Raw genomic sequence first — 20,629 nt, 5'->3', positions numbered from 1 at the left:
AGAAAATTTTAAAAGATAGTCCATGTTCGAGTCATTGGTGCTAAAAAGTTGAGCCAAAAGTCTTTTATGATTTTGTCAAGTCATCAAATTCGTGACTTGAAATTTAACTTACCTTGGACAATATCTAGACTTTAGAATATTTGCATTGTTTTCTGGGCAGAATTTTTTGGCATAAAATTTGTATTAAACTGTTTTTTTTGATCTTACTTTTGTCATTTTACTTCACTGGTTACAACAACAAAGCAGCACATGAGTTGCTTGAAGTTGACATTTATTTGATCAAATATAGTCTTATTCTGTTCTCTCTTGTGAACAGAAAATGAAACCAGCATACAGAAAATATCAGACTTTTCTGTGTCTCATACTGTGAGGCTGCAGATCTGAGTGCTCACACACAGGGGGAGGAGTACTCTGTCTCAGACTGGTCACCTGAATGAAACAGGTATTTAAATTCAGTAAAAAAAAAGCAATACAATCACAGTAATAGTGTAGGAATCATAAAGCCCAGAAAAATCTTACTTGTTTGGTAGTAATCATAAACTTTGATCACAGCTGGTTTGAGGTTCTTGACTGGAAGCACCTGTTTAAGATGTAGCTGATAATTCATAGGAGTGTCCTTTGGCACCTTTGGAACAAACCAGACACTGTACTGTAAAAATGCTCCATTGTTCCTGTTCAATTTGCTGTGGAAATTAGACTCTTTTTGTTTCTTAAAATGTTTAAACAAGAACTTTCTCTCTCTCTCTCTCTCTCTCTCTATATATATATATATATATATATATATATATTATAATATAATATAATATATAATCAATATATATATAATATATATATATATATATATATATATATATATATATGTGTGTGTGTGTATATATATATATGTGTGTGTGTATATATATATATATATATATATATATATATATATATATATATAATGTATTAAGATGCTGAAACTGACTGCTCAACTGGCTAGTGTTTCAAAATGAACAGTGACTTTTAGATCTATGGAACAACATAAGTCAAAGTTGGAAATTGTGGTGCTGTGGAGCAAAAACCACAAGCTCTGCTCTAAGTGTGAAAAAATCCAGTCAGATTAATAACCCATGACCATCTTCTTATGGTGTACACCAAGAAAATGGTGCAGGCCTGAATGCGTGACCCCAACACTGAGGAGGTCTGGTGGCTCTGTTATGCTCTGGGAGACATTAAGCTGTCATGGTCTTGACCCATTAGAGCAGGGGTGTCCAATCATACCCATAAAGGGCTGGTGTGTCTGCATGTTTTTTAAGTTTCGAATAAGGCAGGGCAAGTTTATTTATATAGCACCTTTCATACACTGCTGTAATTCAAAGTGCTTTACATGAGAGAGCACTAGCACTACTACTACTACTACTACAAAGTAATTTAAGAAGTAATGTAAAGGAGAATTAAAATTAAAAATATGATTAAAACATGATTAAAACAGATTTCAAAAGAAAAGAATCATTAAATTAAAAATCAAATTAAACAAATTAAGATAATCAAAAATGTAATTAAAAAATTAAATTAGGAGAATAAGGTGCCATTACAGGAGAGAAGTGCTGTATAACTAAGTGTTTTAAACTGAGCTGAAAGCACGCTGTAACAGTAAAGTTTTGAGCCTGGGTTTAAAAGTGTGTAGTGTCAGGAGTCTTCTAATGCTCTCTGTCAACTGGTTCCATTTAAGAGCAGCATAGCAGCTAAACGCTGCTGCTCCATGTTTAGTCTTTACCTTCAGCAGGACTAACTGACTAGTTCCTAATGATCTGAGAGTTCTGCTTGGCTCATATCGATGCAACATATCAGATAAATATGCTGGTCCAACACTATTAAGCAATTTATAGACCAGTAATAGCATATTTTAGTCTATTCTGTAATTTATAGACCAGTAATAGCACCTTTTTGTCTATTATGTAACATACTGGCAGCCAGTATAAGGATTTAAGAATCGGGGTGATGTGTTCCCCTTCTTTTACTCCTAGTGAGAACCCTGGTAGCTGCATTTTCAATTAACTGAAGCTGTTTGTTTGCCTTTTTAGGAGTCCAGTTAGGAGATCATTCCAGTAATCAATTCTACTAGAAAAAAAGGCATAGACTGAGTTTCTCTGAATTAGAAAATCTCTAATCTTGTTGATGTTTTTGAGGTAATAAATGGCTGATTTAGTGACTACCATGACATGACTGCAAAAAAGTAAGATCAGAGCCCATTAGTATACCAAGGTTACATGCTAGTTCTTTAGATTTTAGGGCTCTCAAATCCAGATAGGTAACTAGTCTGTGCCTCTCGTTGCTATTCCTGAATAATATAATCTGTTTTATCTTTATTCAACTGCAGAATGTTTTGTCCCATCCAGTTAATGATGTGCTCAAGGCACTTACAAAGTGAGGCAAGGGGACCATGATTGTTTGGGGAGAGGGCCAAGTAAATCTGAGTATCATATGCATAGTTGTGATAAGATATCCTATAGTTTTGTAGTATATGGCTGTCACGCATCCCTCTGGATCGAACTGTCTGGAGAACTCCAATTCTCAGAACTCCCTTGGTGATCTTGTGACTGTCACACAACCAACCACAGCCAATTGTTGTTCCCCTTTGCCTGAATACTAATCTGACACATCTGTTTTGTTTGTCATATGACTTGAGGTATTGCTTCTTTCTCTTGAGCTACTGAGCATTCTTTCATGTATTGCCTTTTTCTGTATTGGACTGTGTTTTTGGGTTTTTGACTCTACTTTTTGCCTTTGCCCTGTTTTGATCGTGTTTGCCTACTTTTGTTATGTTTGTCCTTTTGTATTTTTGGCTTATTTTGGATTTGACCTGTGCTTGTCTTCTGACCATGAGTTTGGATCACATTCTAACCAGTAAAGCCTCCTTTTCTAATTTTATCCGCGGATGTCTGGTCAGTTGTGTCACCAAGCGGCCAATAGGAAGCATGTATAAATTAAGAGCAGCCCAAGAATTTAACCCTGGGGAACCCCACAAGTCACTTGCACTTGCTTTTAGAAATATTATTTTCTATTTTTACAAAGTTGCTCCTTCCTTACAGGTATGAACTAAACCATTTTAGGACAGATCCTGAGAGTCCAACCCAGTTCTCAAGTCCGTCTATAAGAATTTTATGGTTAATGGTAACAAAGGCAGCACTGAGATTGAGTAGTAGTAGAACAGATGTCCTATTTAAGGAAAGAAAGACAGTAAGTTGCTTGAAGATAATTTTCTCAATTATTTTTCCAATGAAAGGTACATTTAAAATTGGTTTGTAATTGCTCAATAGAGTTGCTTCTAGAGAGGCTTCCCAACTGTAGTTTTTAATTTGTTAGAAAAAATGCCTGACAGGAGTGAGGTGTTTACTATATGAAGTATGTCAGATGCTACTGAAACACATTCTGTAAAACGTGGTTGGTAAGGTGTCAAGACTACAAGTGGATGATTTGAGATGACACTATATTAAATAAATTTCATTATTGATAGCACTAAATTGGAGCATTTTAACCATGATATTTATATGTGGTGATGGAGAGAACACAGACTCTTTGGTGGATACAAAAATATTGATGGTTTGTCTGTAGATGACTTATGTTAGTTTTTCAACCATGGTGAAGAGTATTTTACTATTATTATTACTGTTACTATTATTATTCATAATGTTGTAGAAGAAGGATTGTCTAGTTTTGCATATATTGTATTGTACTCATGCAGCCTATCTTTGAAGATTTTTTTGTAAATCTGAAGCTTTATGCCATCTGCGGTCAGCCTTCCTACATTCTCTCTTTCGGAGTTCAATAGCATTCCTCCATGGCGCTTCCTGTTGGCATGACATGGTTTTAACTCAACAGAGTCAGAGCTAATTTGGCTCATGAAAAGTGTAGCTGTGCTGTCAATTATAAACCATTTCTTAAAGCAAACCTGTCTAGTCTTGATGTCTAGTGAGGTCCATATTTAAAAAAAAACACAGTAATGATATGACAAAGCAACATCCTTAACAGTGGCTCATATGTTGAGACCTTTTGAGATAACTACATTCAGAGATCCATAACTACATAAAGAGATCCTGGGCATAATTGTCATTGGAATTGTCAATATATGTTAATCACCAGCAATGACAAAATGATCAAAATCACCAGAAATAAAGCATAACATCTGTAAATTCACCAATAAAATTAGCATTATAACTGCTTGCATTGGAAAGAATCCTCAAATATAGCAGCTACACCTCCACTTTTCTAGCCAGCATGTGAGAGATTTATAAAATTGAAGTTGGAAGTGGTAGAGCCAACTCCATTAATATGGTTTCAGCACTACATTCATGTAACCATGTTTCTGTTAAAAGTGTGAAATCAACCCCATGGGCTGTAATTAAATCATTAATCAAATGATTAACCAAATGATAATCAAATTAATCAAAAAGACTTGTTTGTGAGAGATCTAACATAGACCTAACTTGGTATTCTAACTTGGTCAGGGCATTCTCAGTGGGGAGAGGATATTGTGGCTCTGGAGTGATGACAGTCATTAAATATTAAGGCTAACCACCAATGGGGGTGCACATGAAGAAAATTAGGTTCTCGATCAGATTTGTCTCCCCTCTTGTTGGTGTGCAGTCCATCTTGCCTAAGAAAATTCTCTCTTCCCAAAAAAAACAGGTTACAGTTGTCAATAAAGGTGTTTATTTGTCTTGCAGGTTTTATGTAGCCAGTTCTTTAATCGAAGTAGTCTTGAGAACATCTCGCTTCTCTCTACAGGCAGAGGACCACTGATAAATTGAGGTGGACCTCAATGGCAGAGCACAAGGGCAGGTGGCAGTGAAAAAACAAAATGAATAATCTGACTAAAAGTCTAGAAATGCTGGCCTAGGTGCCAGGGAAAAGCCTTAGCAAAAACTACTCCAAAGAGGAGTGTGGATAATCAAAGGCTCAAGAAAGGGAGGGAAAATGACAGAATAACTTTAATCTTTTTTTACTTTGTTCCCTTTGTCTTCCTTTATTCATTAATTTCTCTCTTTTTTAATTCTTATTCTCTTGTTACACGTGATTTATGACCAAGGCTTAGAGGGATCAGGAGTAAACTCCGAGAGACTTGAGAGCAATTATCCAAATACCAGCTTGATCAAGAGGTGCATGCACATGGCATGCAAACTCATGTCTGAGCACAGAACAAACAACGAGCCACTCTGAAGTACAGGCGAACATGGGTGTGACCGGTTGCCTGACCAGATAAGCAGGTGCTCCTGTAATCAAGTGAGGGGCTGAAGGTGGTACAGTAGGTAAAAAGGGGCTGCATAGGACTGGTTTCAGGCAGGAAACATGAAATGTTGGATTTACCCTTATAGACCTGGGCAAAAGTAGCCAGTATGCAACTGGGTTAACTTCCTGAACTCTAGGTGCAGAGACAAATCCTTGGAGGACAGCCACACTTGTTGCCCTGGGCAGAAGGAGGGCTCCAGTCTCCTACAGTGGTCAACAACTCGCTTATGAGCTCAAGATGTAGTCAGGACTTTGGCATGTGCTTTTTTTCAAGCTTGTTGACCTGCTGCTCAGCAGCACAAACTTCTACTTCCTCCTCTTGCACAAAGAAGAGGGGGGTGGTAACCAAAGTAGCATTCGAAGGATGACATCCCTAATGATGATGCCATAAGGTGGGCATATTCAGCCCATAGGAAGTGCTCAGACCAAGATGCGGGGATGGACAGTGCCAGACAGGGCAAGGTTCTTTCCATGTTATGGTTGCCTCTCTCCCTCTGCCCATTAGACTGAGGCTGGAAACCTGATGGCAGGCTGACTGTGGACTCCAGGAGCTGACAGAAGGCTTTCCAAAAGCAGCTCACAAACTGGGGGCCTCTATTGGACACAAGATCTTGTGGCAGGCCGTGTATTCTAACTATGTGGCTGAAGAGCAGCATAGCAGTTTCCTTGGCTGATGGACATTTTGGTGGTGGGATGAAGTGGCATGCTTTGTAGAAGCAGTCAACCATGACTGACACAACTGTTTTGCCCTGGGAGGCTGGGAGACCTGTTGTAAAGTCCAGGGACAGGTGTGACTGGGGACAAGAAGGAACTTGAAGAGGGTGAAACAAACCTGCTGGATGGGTTCCTGGTTCCTTATTCTTGGTAATTCCTTATTCAGGCTCATGTCAGAGGGCCTTCTGAATAGCAGCATCAAGGTCCCACATTATGGGGCTAGGATCTGTGTGGCTGGGAGGAGGAGTTTGGGACTACAATCTGGGATGGAGGGTTCCCACTGTCTAGAGAGGGCATCAGGCTTAAGGTTCTTGATTTTTGGTCAATAAGAAATAAAAAAAGAAACAGTTGAAAAAATAGGTCCCACCTTGCCTGATGGGGAATCAGATGCGTAGCATTCTAAATGTAGGTCAGGTTTTTGTGATCGGTCCAGACCACAAACTGATGTTTGGCCCCCTCCAGCCAATGCCTCCACTCTTCCAAGGCCAGCTTAACAGCCAGTAGTTCCCCTATTCTCTGCATCAAAATTACGTTCAGCAGTGGTAAGCCTATGGGAATAGAATACACAGGGATGGAGTTTCTGATCAGATCCAGACCTTTGTGAAGGGACGGTGCCCTCCCACCTCAGAGGCATCCAGTTCCACAATAAAAGGTGCTTCAGGGTCTGGTAAGCGGAGGCTGAGGTGAGCCTATGCTTGAGGTCCTTAAAAGCCCTTTGGACCTCATGGGTCCACTGAAACCGGCATTGGGACTTCTTTGTTAGGGTAGTGAGAGAGGAAGCTACACTAGTAAAGTTCCACACAAATTGCCAGAAGAAATTGGTGAAGCCCAAAAATCTTTGGGCCAGCTTAACAGAGGTGGGGCGAGACAACTTCAATTTTTGTGTTTCTGCATTTTTCTTACAAAAAACCTCCTGAAGATCCAGGTATTAAGGGGGAACTTGGGAGATACCAGGAATCTCGAGAGAGTCTTCTGATAATGGGAGAGTGATTTTAGGTTCCCTGATGCAAAAACTTAAACACTGGGGTCCCCATGCCATGACTCATTGTGCCACTCAATCGATTTGAGGATTGTGGTGGAGCAGCGAGGGAAACCCCAGGATAAGTTGCACTCCTGGCATCAGAAGAAGGAGTACAGAAATGCGTTCAGTGTGAGGACCTTCAAGGTCACAGGGAGAGTCTTCTGTCTTACAGTCCCTGACCCCAGAAAATGTTCTAGTTTCTCAAGGGATAAGCTCTGGCTGCCAGAGAGGAATCAATAAAACTTCCTGCAGTGCCCAAATCCAGGAACACTGTGACCGATTTCTTCATGTTTCCAGGAAACTGTTGCAGGGAGATAAATCCCACAGGGAATGGACTAGGGAGGAGTGACAGGCCCTGGCATTTACTGACAGCTTGGGACTAAGGGCTCGAAAGTGATCTGGACTCCCACAGTACAGATACACCTCTCCCTCACACAAGCATCTCACTCTTGTTAAGAGAAGCGGGTGCTCCCTAATTGCATGCACTCTTTGGGGGGTTTAGGGGGCTTTCTAAATGGGGAGTTAGGCAGTTCAGGTTGAATAGAGAGCCCAAGAGGATGTCTGATATGAGAAGCTCTGCATTCTTTACATCTTTCTTGCAGGCGATTGTCCAGTTTGAGGGTAAGCTCATACAAGTCCTCAATGTATGTGGGTGGGCCTCGGGTTGCACATTCATCCGTCAGTTCATCTGCTAATCCCTGCTGGTAAGTGGCCATGAGAGCCTCAGAGTTCCAGCTGCTTTCAGGTGCCAGTGTCCAGAACTCAGTCACATAATCTGCTACAGAGCGACTGCCCTGCCGAATGTGGAGAAGGTGAACGGCTGACTCTATACCCCTAACTAGATTGTTAAATGTGCTAAGCATAGCCTTCATTAATTATTTAATATTACAGCATTCAGCAGGCTGATGCTCCCAGACTGAGGTGGCCCAGGCAAGCGCCCTTCCTGTAAGGAGCTTGGCACATTCAGAAGGGAGGCGAGATGGTTGCTGTTAAAAGGCAAGAGAGCACTGCAGGAGGATGGGAGATGGGGCTCAGAATGACTGACAGTAAGGGGGACTGCCTGGACTAAGGGATCACTCCCCAAAACCTTATCAGATTGGTAAGGCTGGGTAGTGAACTGTGTAGGTTTCACTACTCCTTGTAACTGGATTAACAGAGACTACAGCTGTGACAGAATATCTTGCAGGACATGTACATGTCTAGCAAGTGCAGACTAATCAAGGCTGTTCTTAAATGATCTAGCTCTGATGGGAGTCATGCTGTAACAAGGTTTGCCCAGAGGTGGAATTGAACCAAGGCCTCCAGGTACGGGAAGCCAAAGCATTGCTGGTTGAACCACTGGCTGTGGACAGAGGGGGACCTCAATGGCAGAGCACAAGGGCAGGTGGCAGTAAAAAAAAAACTCAAATGAATAAGGTAACTGGATATCTAGAAATGCTGGTCCATGTTCCAGGGAGAAGCTTTAACTAAAACTAGGAGAGAGGAGAAACCAAGAGACACCATACACTGGGACTTAGCTGAGAGGGTAACCGACCCATGTGCAGCCAAATCAGCTACACAACCACTCAAAAACTAAACTGAAAGTGTGGCTAGTCAAAGGCTCAAGGTCTTGTTTCTCTGGGTCTGACAACAGGATAGGTGACAGGGCTCCTGCCAGTGGCAGGCTGAGACTGACCTGTAACAGGTTCTTTCTGCATTATGTGTGCTGCCTTTAGTAGACTCACTGAGGCCTTGTAGTGGGTCAAATCTGTCCTGCAAATGAAGTGACTGGGACCAATATTCTATGTTGGCTTTGTGCTGTGGCCTCTGAGCAGCAGCTTTAGCATTAGCATGATGGGCTGCCAGCTTTACTCACATTAGCAGCTCTATCCACATGTTCTGCTGGCCCAGCTCTGTGTGTCTCCACTGCCTGTTGCCCTGTTAAGCCCTCTGTCTGCTGTCTGTTTCACACACTCCCACACGCTACTCCTCATGTAACGCAGGAATGCTAGTCCTTAAACTCCAACAACAAGCTCCAAAAACTCGCTTCCAAAACTCATTTTTTGTAGAGTTCTGTAACAGTTCTGACAGCACATGTGTTCTGAAACTTGAGTAGTCATTTTGCAATTTTTTTTTCTTTGTCAGCCAGCAGGAATACTTGTAATTCCTATGTCTATAGCACTATTATAAAAATACAAAAACCAAGAAAAAAATATCCACTTTTGGCTTCATAGAGGTCTTAACCTTTCTATATGTAAAAAGCTCAAACTATAGCTTAAAAAAACCCATGAACATCTGAAAATAAAGAAGAGAAATGAGATATATGCAGAGAAATGTCTAAAAGGCAAAGAAGTAGGACATACAAGCACATCTGAGGTATATATTTGCCTTAAAATAACACCTCCAACCAAACAAGTGGATTCTATTCATTTTTTTGACCTCTAGCGAATAGTTTTATAAACAATCAATGTAATTCTTAGTTTGTTTTTTCAAATATGTAACTCATGGGAATATGCAGGTAAATTCCAGGGTTCTTGCCTGGGTTGGGAACGCCTGGAAAAGTATGTGAAAATTAATTTCCAGGCCAGGATATGTATGGATGATGTATTGCCAAAATAACGTACACTAAATTTCTGACAAGAAAAAGAATATAAAAATAAAAAAGTCAGCTAGATATGCTATATGCTACAGACACTTCTCTGCCCTTCCAGAGTCTCTGTTTACACAAACCACTTCTGCTGCTAAGTTAGCACAGGGAACCGGTTATCTTCCATGACATGGTTACCAGCAGCAAACTGTAAAAAAGCAGCTAATGAAGTATGACATAGCCCTACATAGAATTTACTCAGATGTCTATGATATCTTCACAGTACTGTATATGTGATATAAAGATAGTAAGATGTTTTCACTCACCTCTTTTATATACATGAGCACATGGTCATCTTTTGAATCGACTCGCTCCACAAGTGGGCTGTCTTTTAGCTGAGGAAACAAAATAATTACTTCTCTGCAATTTAATAAATATTTACGTAAAGGAACTGGCAGATCTGAACAGCAATGTGAGGACAAATGAAACAGTCGTGATACAACTTTTTTTTTTTATACAAGCCACATTTTGTAAAATGAAAGTGCAAAAACACTTACTTTTATCACTGAAGTTAAGGTTAGTGTTAGCCCTGTGTGTGCGCGCGCGTGTGTGTGTGTGTGTGTGTGTTACAATAAACACTGCTACTTACATCCCTGGGATCTGCTGTGAATCCTGATAAGATTTTTATATCCACTATGACCATGTTAGTGCTGTTTAGAGCCCCATTATATCTGAAGAAAAAATTGAAAAAGATTAGTCATAAATCATCAAAATTCACATTTACATCAAATGCACCGTCTTTAGGACAGAAAACAGAAACAGACAGTTCCATATTGAAGGTAACTTTAGCAAACTCTTTTATGAGGAAGTCGCTGTGGTATAATGCTTACATGGCAAGCATTATACCACAGCGACTTCCTCATAAAAGAGTTTGCTAAAGTGTATGTATTTAAAAACACTTAAACTGGTAATTTCCTTTAAAAAATCAGAATAACTGCAGAAAAAGTCTCTTTATTATCTAAAGTTGTCAGTCTATAGTTTCCTCCTTATTATCTGAAGTTATCAGTTTCCTCATATCAAATTATATTTTTATCAAAACAACATTCGTACGTGACTGTGAAGTTGATGGCCAGAGGTTGTCCAAATGATTTTGTACAATCTCCTTCAGTTTTAGCCTTGATGTGTAATGTACTGGTTTCAGCTGTTGTGGGGACATTGTAGAAAAGGGCCATCTGCAGGTGGGGATAAGAGAGATCAAACCAGTGAAACAGCAAATAACCAGACAAAGTATCTCTTAAAAAAAGAGACAAAAGCCTGCATAAAGGTTTCTGAATACAGGTATTAGTACTGGTTTTTTCTCAAAGAAATGTTCTGCTACAAATCTGAAGACTTGGAGACATGCATTACCTTGCATTGAGTTTAAACAGACTGCATTTTAATGTAATGTTATGCTTGCTAATCTACATTTTCACTTGCTAGCCCTATAATGACCAGCTTCAGTTGGCATGGTTGGATTCCTGCTATTGCTGATTTCCCCAGACTAGTACCCTTGCTAAAAAATTGACAGCTAGCTTGGCCTGCCGCTGCCAGCACCATTAACCATTTTTACAGATAAGATTAGGTAGGGGCTCTCACCCTTTCAACCCCAAAGTCCACTTGTTTATGACTGCAAAACATAGTGGCTGTGCTGATACTGAAAACCTGAGAATCAGGGACTGACAACAATCAGATCATCCATCCATTTTGGTTCAATCACAGAAAACAAAATTTGCAGTTTGGTTAAAAAATATAACATGGACCGTGATTTGGAGCTGCTGTCAATCACGTTTTCACTGGAAATACTACACTGGCTTTCCTCAAGAGTAATTATTTGGTCTCTTTACTTTAAAGGGGTTTTTGTGATTCATTTGAAAGAGGCAAACCTCACTCCACTCACTGGACTGGATTAGCATCATCATAATCAGCACTAATAATAAACTGTACTTGATATCTTCTTCTTTAGAATAGGTTTATCAGTTTGAATTCAACCACTCAGGTCAAAAATACGATGAGCCAAAATCAAATGCATCTCTTCATTATTATTTTATTTTACTGCAGCTCATGTTGGAGAAACGATATGCAATCAAATAGAGGTCTGTAATGAGTCAAACGTTAAAACAGGCAGATTATGGTGACAGTACTGGCGACATGCTAGAAGATGAGGAAAGCAAGTTCTACTGAAGAATTCCCTATTTTCAATATAGAATTCATTCCCACCAGCAGTGAACTGAACTAGAGTTTGCTTGGAAGCATAATGAGACCCGCATTTTTTGTCGGACAGGTTTAGATGTCTGTTGCAGATCTGAGTACAGGTGGAGAATTCATAGATGTCAAAAGAGCAAACTATAGAAAAAATCTGATTGGCTCGCACCAAACGAGGTGGGTGTAAAAGCACCCTGAGAAACTTCTCCATCTCTGGCACACTAACTGTCTACAACGTGCGGCCATGGCTACGTTGTCTCAAACTGATGACGTTTATTTATGCCTGCTCCTACAGTGTTCTTATTTGTACAAATGTTTGTTATAGTTTGATAAAATGTGGTTCTTCAATTCTTAATTATTTTATCTTTTTAAGTTAATAAGTTAATCTTTTTCCCACTTTTATGACTTAAAGTGACATTACCGGCCCAACTACTGCCTCCCCCTGAGTACAGGCCCACTACAGGGTGCTTCAAGGCACCACAAGCTGAGAAACCTGCTTTAAGGTATTACCTCTGCATTGCTGTCAGAGGATACCTGCATGGATTCTCTGGGGGTTGCCCACATAATATCAACGACACTGAAACATTAGCAAATGCCAGCATTTAAGTCTAGCCAATAGCATGTTTTCAAACAGTCTCTGTACTTGTAGCTTTTATCCCATTTTAAAAATTCATCTCGAAACAAAAATGAATTCTTCTACCTGCTGCTTATGTAGTAACTGTACCTGACCATAAGCAGTACCTTAGGTGTACCTTCCTTTCACTATGGCATCCTTTAGCAGGGCTGCCTAGGCCTTTCTCAGCTACAGAACACTAGTTATGAATATAACTGTGGTACTATGAATTCCAGAAGACTGTCAGAGTTTTTAGTCCATTGGAACGTGCAAGAATATTTTGGACAATGCTGTCCATGTGAACACTCTTAACATATATACTACTCATAAAATGTTTAGAGAGGTGGTTTGAAAATCTTTATGCAAACTCCATGAATGTAGGGCCAGGAAGATCAAGACACACTGACCTGCACGGAAACACAGGTAGAGCCCTTCACCAAAATGCTGTATTTGCCAGGAACATCTTGTAGTGGTCTCTCCTGGTACAATAACTTGTTGTCCTGGTTCACATCAAAGTGGTGACTCTCTTTATCTGACTTCACAGTTACTGTGCTGGAGCCATCTGAGCTGAACACTTTGGTGGAGTACAGAGCCAGAGCCTGGAGGGCCACCACTGTGTCCTGATCCAAACACAAAATCATTGAGGAAGATTCACAAACTTCAGTGTCTATATAGATGCTTACCTGAGTTCTAATACTGAGAAGGACCTCTGTTCCCACAGAACACTCTGTCTTCTTTGTAGCATGGATTTAGGAATGACAACCTTGATATCTCTTTGTATACATTATAATGTTCAGAATACACTTTGAGTACCTGGGTGGAGGAGAAGCCTCCATAAGGATTCTGCTGCCTCACCAGCCAGCTGACAATCCTGTTAGCATAACCCAAATCAGCAGCAGTGACTTCAGCTGTAGTGAGAACAGCTGCCAGAACATAGGAGCTGATCTCCACTGCTAAGGACCCGGAGTCATCTGATGCAGACTGAGACCAGTGAAGGCGACCATCTATATAGAGACACAAGAGATGTGATAAAGTCTAATTAGCTTATGTAGAAATAAAAAGAGATAAACCACAACAGTACTGACACTAACACAGCCCAAAACAGCTTAACATTTGAGCTTAAACGTTTCATGATGTAACTGTTACAGTTATTCTAAACATTTCATACCTCCTGAAATGGCAACACTATCCAACTTCTTCAGCAGCTGCTCTCGAACATCATGCTCTCCAGCCAGACTGAAAGTGTAGGCCAGCAGTGCCGTGGCATAGGTGTTTGTCAGGTTGCCAATAGAGGACTTTAAACATGATAATCCTTTACTCACAACAGGATCCTACAATCAAAAAATGTCAAAAAGTGTAGAAGAAAATGTAATTGTAATTGTAATATTGTGCCCTAAATTATATTTAATCAATTACATGGTAACATCATAAAATCAAAAATCATCCCACAGAGTAAGTCTCTACATTTAAATCTCTGCTTTGACAGGATCTGCTGGATGATGTGTTTAATCCTTTGAAAAAAATAAACAAAAAGAAAAATAAATGTCAGATGACCTTCAGTCTGTATACTACATCTAACAGTCAAGCAATACAGATTGTTCTGCTGAGACAGTGTACAGTGCTGCTTGAATGTTTGTTCTTTACCATGATGTGAATTTCTACAAAACCTAAATAAAGAGCTGATCATATTTTAAGTCATAACAATTGATAAGAGGGGAACTCAGTAAAACAAATAACACAAACAATTACATATTTTTTCATTCATTTATTAAACAAAGTGATTCAACATGTCTTTGTTGGCAAAAGTGTGTGAACACTTGCTCTCAGCAACTGGCATCACCCCCTGCAATATTTATATCTGATTAAGCTCTAGACTTTGACTAAGCCATTCTGAAATGTAACATTATTTCTTCTCCAACCATTCTTTGTAAAGTGACTGGTGTTTTAGGATTGTTGTCTTTCTGTAGGACCGAACTTCTGTTGAGGTTCAGTTCATGGATAGACACCCTAAAAACTTTAGTATTTTTGATAAAATCTAGAATTCATAGCTAAATCAAATGATGACAAGCTGCCTGGTCCCAGTAGCAGCAAAACAGCCTCAAACAAAGATGCTGCCATCACCGTGTTTCTAAGTTGGGATGAGATTTTTATGCTGGATTGATGTTTTTTGTTTTTTGCCAAACATAATATTTCCCAATTAAGACATAAAAATCTATTTTTGCCTTAACAGTCCACATAACATTAGTTGAACATAGTGTTAGTTTAGGCAGGCTACAAAGTCAAGCTCAGGGCCTAATCCCAAATCACCAGCTATCTGCTGATCATGTGATACTCATGATTTGTAAAATTTGTTAGGTCATTTATTTAAACTGCTTTAGCCTGTCCATTCTTGCCACTCCTATGCAATCTATTTTGCAAACCCCTGCTAGCTGGTGGTTTGCTTGATATGGTCGTTTGTCACATGCACATGGAAGAGCAGGGAGGTCCCAGAATAGAGTTATACCGCCAAATATAACTACTGCAAATAAATATTTCAGAAGCAATAGGCCCTGCTTGTGTTTATGGTAGATCCACTACATCAATATGTACGGTAGTCTGCTGCCTTAGGGAATAATAGTCATATGGCTCTGCACAGTAGTTTGTGTTGAGCACAGCCCACACAGCCAGCTCAGCAGGAAAGCAATGTCTTAACAACACTAAATAAAATAGGTAAGGGTTATTTCATTTGGTTGTTTAGTACAGAAACATGTAAAATGAAGTTGGCTGCCTGTAGTGGGTTTTTAAACAATGACAGCATGTGTGCAAGTTGACATTTTACTATCTAGAAGAGCACTGTGGTACCATTTTGCTGGTGGTGATTTTTATCCAGTTGGAATATACTGTGTTTGGCATTCACTGATGCATGCTTGTCTTCAGTCTTTACAAGAACAGGCTTATGTCACTATTTAACTGCTCTAAGGAATCCTTTTAATGTTACATTTTATGTGAAAGTTCTAAGAGTGATTAACATCAGAGTTGTTGCCCAGATATTTCTGTTATTCTGTAAGCTTAAATTTACAGTTTAATAAATTAAAAGCTATTTGAATTTTTTGGATTGCTCTGCATGCCTCTCAGGAGAAACTTGCAGTATATTGCTTTAATCATTACACATACATTGGCTAAATTTGTCTGGGCACTTATTTAAGCTGCTTTAGTCTGCTCATTCTCGCTGCTTCCTCTGTAAGCCTCTTCACTACCTCCTGCTGGCTGGAGGTTTGCCTGGTATGGTCATTTAGGGGCTCTTTCTGCTGCTCTCCCTGTCTTAGGATTTCTACATGGAGGGCAGAGAGGTCCCAGAACAGAGCCATACTGCCAAATATAGCAAAATAACAAATAACCAACAAAATATTCTCTTTGATGAAGTGGTCCTCACTGGAATTGAATGTAGCATTAGTTTATCTGATCTAAATCAGCTGATGGCTCAGCTGATTGCCTGGTATACATACAGGTAATTTATTTAGGCTGCTTTAGGCTGCCCATTCTAGCAACTCCTCTGCAAGCCAGTTTGCAACCTGCCTCCATCCCAACTCCACCTTCACGCTGTGTCTGACTTACTTAATGTCAGGGTTTTGTCATTGATGCCTGCTCAGTTCTGTCTTTCTGCTGCTCTCCCTGCCTTAGGCTTTTCAAGTATGCAGATAAAAGGGCAGGGAGATCCCAGGACAGAGCTATACTGCCAAATATAACTTACTGCAAATGAAAACAAAATATTTTCTTTGATTAAGTGGTCCTAACTGAATTTTAGTCTTCTGGCTCATCCAGGTGGTCTATGGGAAGCTTTGAACAGGCAACAATGTTGTGGATTTATAGTGGATTTCTCTATGCTATTATTCCATGTGTACTTTTACTTCAGTGTTTGCCTGATGGTGTACTCTCACATGAGCACTCACATGAGCCAATGTAAGAGAGGCCTGCAGATCCTTAGACGTTACCCAGGGGTTCTTTGTGATCACACAGATTATTATAAGCTATTCTCATGAAGTCATTTTTGTGGAATGACCACTCTTGGGAATGGTACTGAGTTGACTCTAGTTGTCTGCCTGACAGTGGATCAGTGAAGTCCACATTCATGAGAAACTGTTTTAGAGCCTCCCTCAGCATAATAAGCAATGGCAAACGTTTTTCTGAGATTCTTCGAAATCTCATTTGACTGGACATGGCATGCACTAACAAATGTGTGTGGTAAACATCAGACTTTGATCATGAAGATTCAAGTTGATGTTTTTACATAGGGTAGGATCGGCCACATCTGACTGTCATCCAATTGATTGAATCTCTTGACCCTAATTATCTCCCATACCAAACTGATAATTCTAAAGGTTCACATACTTTATATACATGTTAAATCACTCTGTTCAATACATGAATAGAAAACTGTAGTGTTTATTGGGTTCTCTTTATCTAATGGTTAAAAGATCTGATCTCATTTTAGGTCAAATTTATACAGAAATGCATATAATGCTAAATGGTTTAGAAACTTTTAAGTGACACTGTACATCTGGCCTGTTATTTCATATGGGCATATGAATGTGAAGTATATTTATCTCAAGTGGTGGTAAAGATATTCAACTTAAAACACAATGTGTTATGAATGCCTCGCTGGAAAAGCATTTGTCCTTAAAGGGATAAGGGGATCTCCGAGGCCTGAATATCATTATACATTGATTTATATGTGTGATTCTGGTCATACAGCTGGGATAGGCTCCAGCACCCCACCGCGACCCAGAAGGATAAGTGGTTTAGATGATGGATGGATGGATGGATGCATTCTGGTCTTCATGGGAAAATGAATCTTGTATACTTTTTTTTCCAAAAAAGGGTGGCAGTTTAGAGATCAGTATATTTACAGTATCAGCATTATTGATGACCTCGACAAATCACAGCAGCACTACTGATATTAAGATGAAGATGACTTCTGATCTGCAAATTTGTGCCTGTAAATATGCAGCAGCAGGTGAGGAGACAAGATACATTTGCCAATTCATTTTATTTGAAACCAGGTTTGCGATCTGTGTCTAAACAAGTTGAAACAAATTGTTTGAGGATCCATTTAGACAGCAGCTGGAAGTAAAAAAGTCTAACAACAGGAAAAATAGGAAACAAATCTGCAACACAACTAGAGCAAAACTGAAACTTGTGAACTAGCCAACACAAAAACAGTGTTGACATCAGGTGATTATCACACAATAAGCAACCAAGAAAACAAGTACTTCGAATACTGACAATGCACAGAAACCCCTACGTCATTGTGACAACCCCTACCAATGTGATCTCCCTAGCCATGATAACAAACTCACCATATGTGGAGCCAAATTTGCAGTGGGAGCAGGGATAAAAGAGGGGTGTGGACCAGGGACTTAAACAGGACAGGAGTGAAGCTTAGGGACAAGGGTCTAGAAGGACATGGTATGAGGTGGTGACAGAGTCTAAGGACTGGGTATGTCAGCAGACTAAGGAACTAGCATGGAGACACAGGGACAGGACACTGAAATCTAGCAGATCAGGACACTTAGAAGTCTGCAGAAGGACTCTTCTGACACCCTAAGAGTAAATGCCAACCGAACAGCATTTTTGTCCCAGGTAAAGCTGCATCACTGTCCTTAGCCACAAGGCAAACAAAAATAGTGACGTCCTCAGCTATGATCTATGAGGAAATGGAGCAACAGTGCCTACAACAGCAGGTGGGGACACTAAAGAGGTGGCGTCTTTAGCTGCTAAAACTGGAACAGCAGCTCCTGCAAAGTCTCTATAATTGCAGCATTTACAACTGTGGCACAACTGTAGTCATCGGGGTACACTATGAGCACCCAGGGATGGACCACGTGGTCCACTGATTAAGTCTGCCATGGGTCATGAGGACATCCTGGTCCTCATGAATTACACCACTCACTATGCAAACTGTGGTGCTGTACCAGGCTGTTGCCTGTTGAAATTCATGTTTGAAGTATGCCAGAGCTCCTGTGTGTCCTCCAAGGTGCTGATTCACCACCATATGCCCTGTTTCAGCACCAGTGTTGTGAGCCAAGCTAGCAAGTGCCGGCAAAAGGGGCCCTTATACTGTAAACGTCTTATTTGTTTACTTATGCCATTATATGCTGTTGCCTCAGCAGATTAGCTAACAATAAGCTTTGGTATAGCCTTACTTTCTGTACATTTTTTTACATTCTTGCCATTAACTTAGCTTAGCTTATCTTTAGGCCTTGCTGTTTTTTATTCTGCTTTATTGCTACTCAACCTGTTCTCTGTTATATTTCAGCTTTTATTAAAACCTTTCAGTGGTGTCAAATCTCTGGTCCAGTCTGGTGTTTTACACAGAGCATTGCCAAGACATGAACAGTGGCTTAAATAACTAATGTTTGAAACAGATTATTTCATGTAATTTGGATGTTTACTTCAAATTATGAATCTGTGAAGTACACTAACACAGAGATCATGAGACAGTACAACACTGAACATGATAATAGTTCCAGTACTTAGGACTGCAGGATGTTTGCTAGGACTGCTCAATATATGTAGGTTAACATAGATATATGTTTTACAGTTTACACAGGTTAGTCAGTGTCCTTACCTCAGCTGTATGGCCCAGTTCAAGCAACGACGCAGTGATGTAAGCTGTTATGGTCACATCATCATTTACACCACCCTACAATACATGGGAATGTTACTCAAAATAAAAACTAATTTGTTCATAAATTCATTGTGTAGAATTTGTATTGCCCAAAATATGTAGACACCTGACCATCACACCTATTTGACCTATACGTCACCTTCCAAAACCACGGGCTTTAATATTGAGTATAATACTTGCTGTTATAACACCCTCCACTCATCCACGAAGGCTACCCACAAGATTTCTGAGGGTGTCTTCAAAACCAATTTCATGAAGCTCCTGACACACAGTTCTTGTGTTGATGTTGCTTGCAGAAGCAGTTTGGAATGCTGTAGTGAGTGATACAACAGAGAACAGGTGATTTTTATGAGCTACATGCTTCAGCACTCTGTGGCCCCTCTCTGTGAGTTTGCGTGGTCTACTGTATTGTGGCTGAGCTGTTGTTGCTCCTGGATGCTTCTATTTCACAGTATTAGCACTAACAACACTTGCAGATCTAGCAGTGCAGAAACGTCATGAACTGACTTGTGGCAAAGGTGACAGTTTAAAATCGCTGTTCTCTCCAGTTCACCACAACCCATTCTGTTGCCAGTGTTTGTCTATGAAGATTGCATGGCTATGTGCTTGATTTAGCAATGGGTGTGGCTGAAACACTTTAACCCAATAATAAGGAGGGGTGTCCACATACTTCGGGCCATATAGTATATGTTGTATCTAATTACACACCTTCATTCTGTTGTTGAACAGTTGTCCCTGTCTTGTAAAACAGCCATCTGGTCTCTGCTTATTTATAATCCATTGCTTTGCACTGTCAATGTTTTGTGGATCAATAAAGGTGTACCGCTGTGCTTTGCCAAAGGTCCTCAGTACAAAAGCAGTTAACCTGGTGGTAGAGATATTTGTATCTAGATTCAAAAGTGTCTATTTTACAACATGTTCCAGTATAATACAGTTTATAGCAACTAAAAATTGTTAGATGAAAGTTTGACTATCTAGTCATAATGTCCATGTTCAGTAGTGTTATGCTTAGTGCTGGTATGTAGAATCATTTTTTCAAGAAGTTACCATGTATTTCCCTCTCCTCTGCCAAATGTGCTGTATGCACCATCATGATGCTTGTAGTTCAGTTGCCTCTGATATCCTGTGAAAAGTCAAATTATTCTCAATTAATTGATTAATACATTTTTGTTCAGCTCAGTTTAGCAACTGAGTACTCAGTAGGTCTAGTGATGCTTCTTCATGATCACAAATTCTCTCACCGCTCTTAAGGAAACCTGTAGCTCTCTCACGAATAGCTGCAGTGAGCTGTCCAGTGTTCTCCAGGTACTGAAGAATGTAGATGTTGGGGGAAAGGATAGCAATGTTTTGTTCCCCACAGCCATATGGCATCTTCAGCAGTCCATCAATATTCTTTAGTGCACGGCCCAGTATGTCTCCTACAAAAGAATCCATCAATATTTATTCAAACAAATGTTGTCTTTGCAGCTGGAAAAATAAATCTGCACTCTCCTAATAACCAGACCACACCAAATAATTAAACCATAATACTCAATTCAGTCA

General features: G+C 39.9%; 1 pseudogene; it reads right to left on the bottom strand.

Annotated features, from left to right (window-relative positions):
• Window positions 1-254: 254 nt before the first annotated feature.
• Window positions 255-20,629, bottom strand: part of LOC118826966 — a 41,096-nt pseudogene continuing 20,721 nt past the window's right edge.

This window comes from Colossoma macropomum, unplaced genomic scaffold (genome assembly GCF_904425465.1).
Source record: "Colossoma macropomum unplaced genomic scaffold, Colossoma_macropomum, whole genome shotgun sequence".
Classification (NCBI taxonomy): domain Eukaryota; kingdom Metazoa; phylum Chordata; class Actinopteri; order Characiformes; family Serrasalmidae; genus Colossoma; species Colossoma macropomum.
This window is presented reverse-complemented; position numbering and strand designations above follow the sequence as displayed.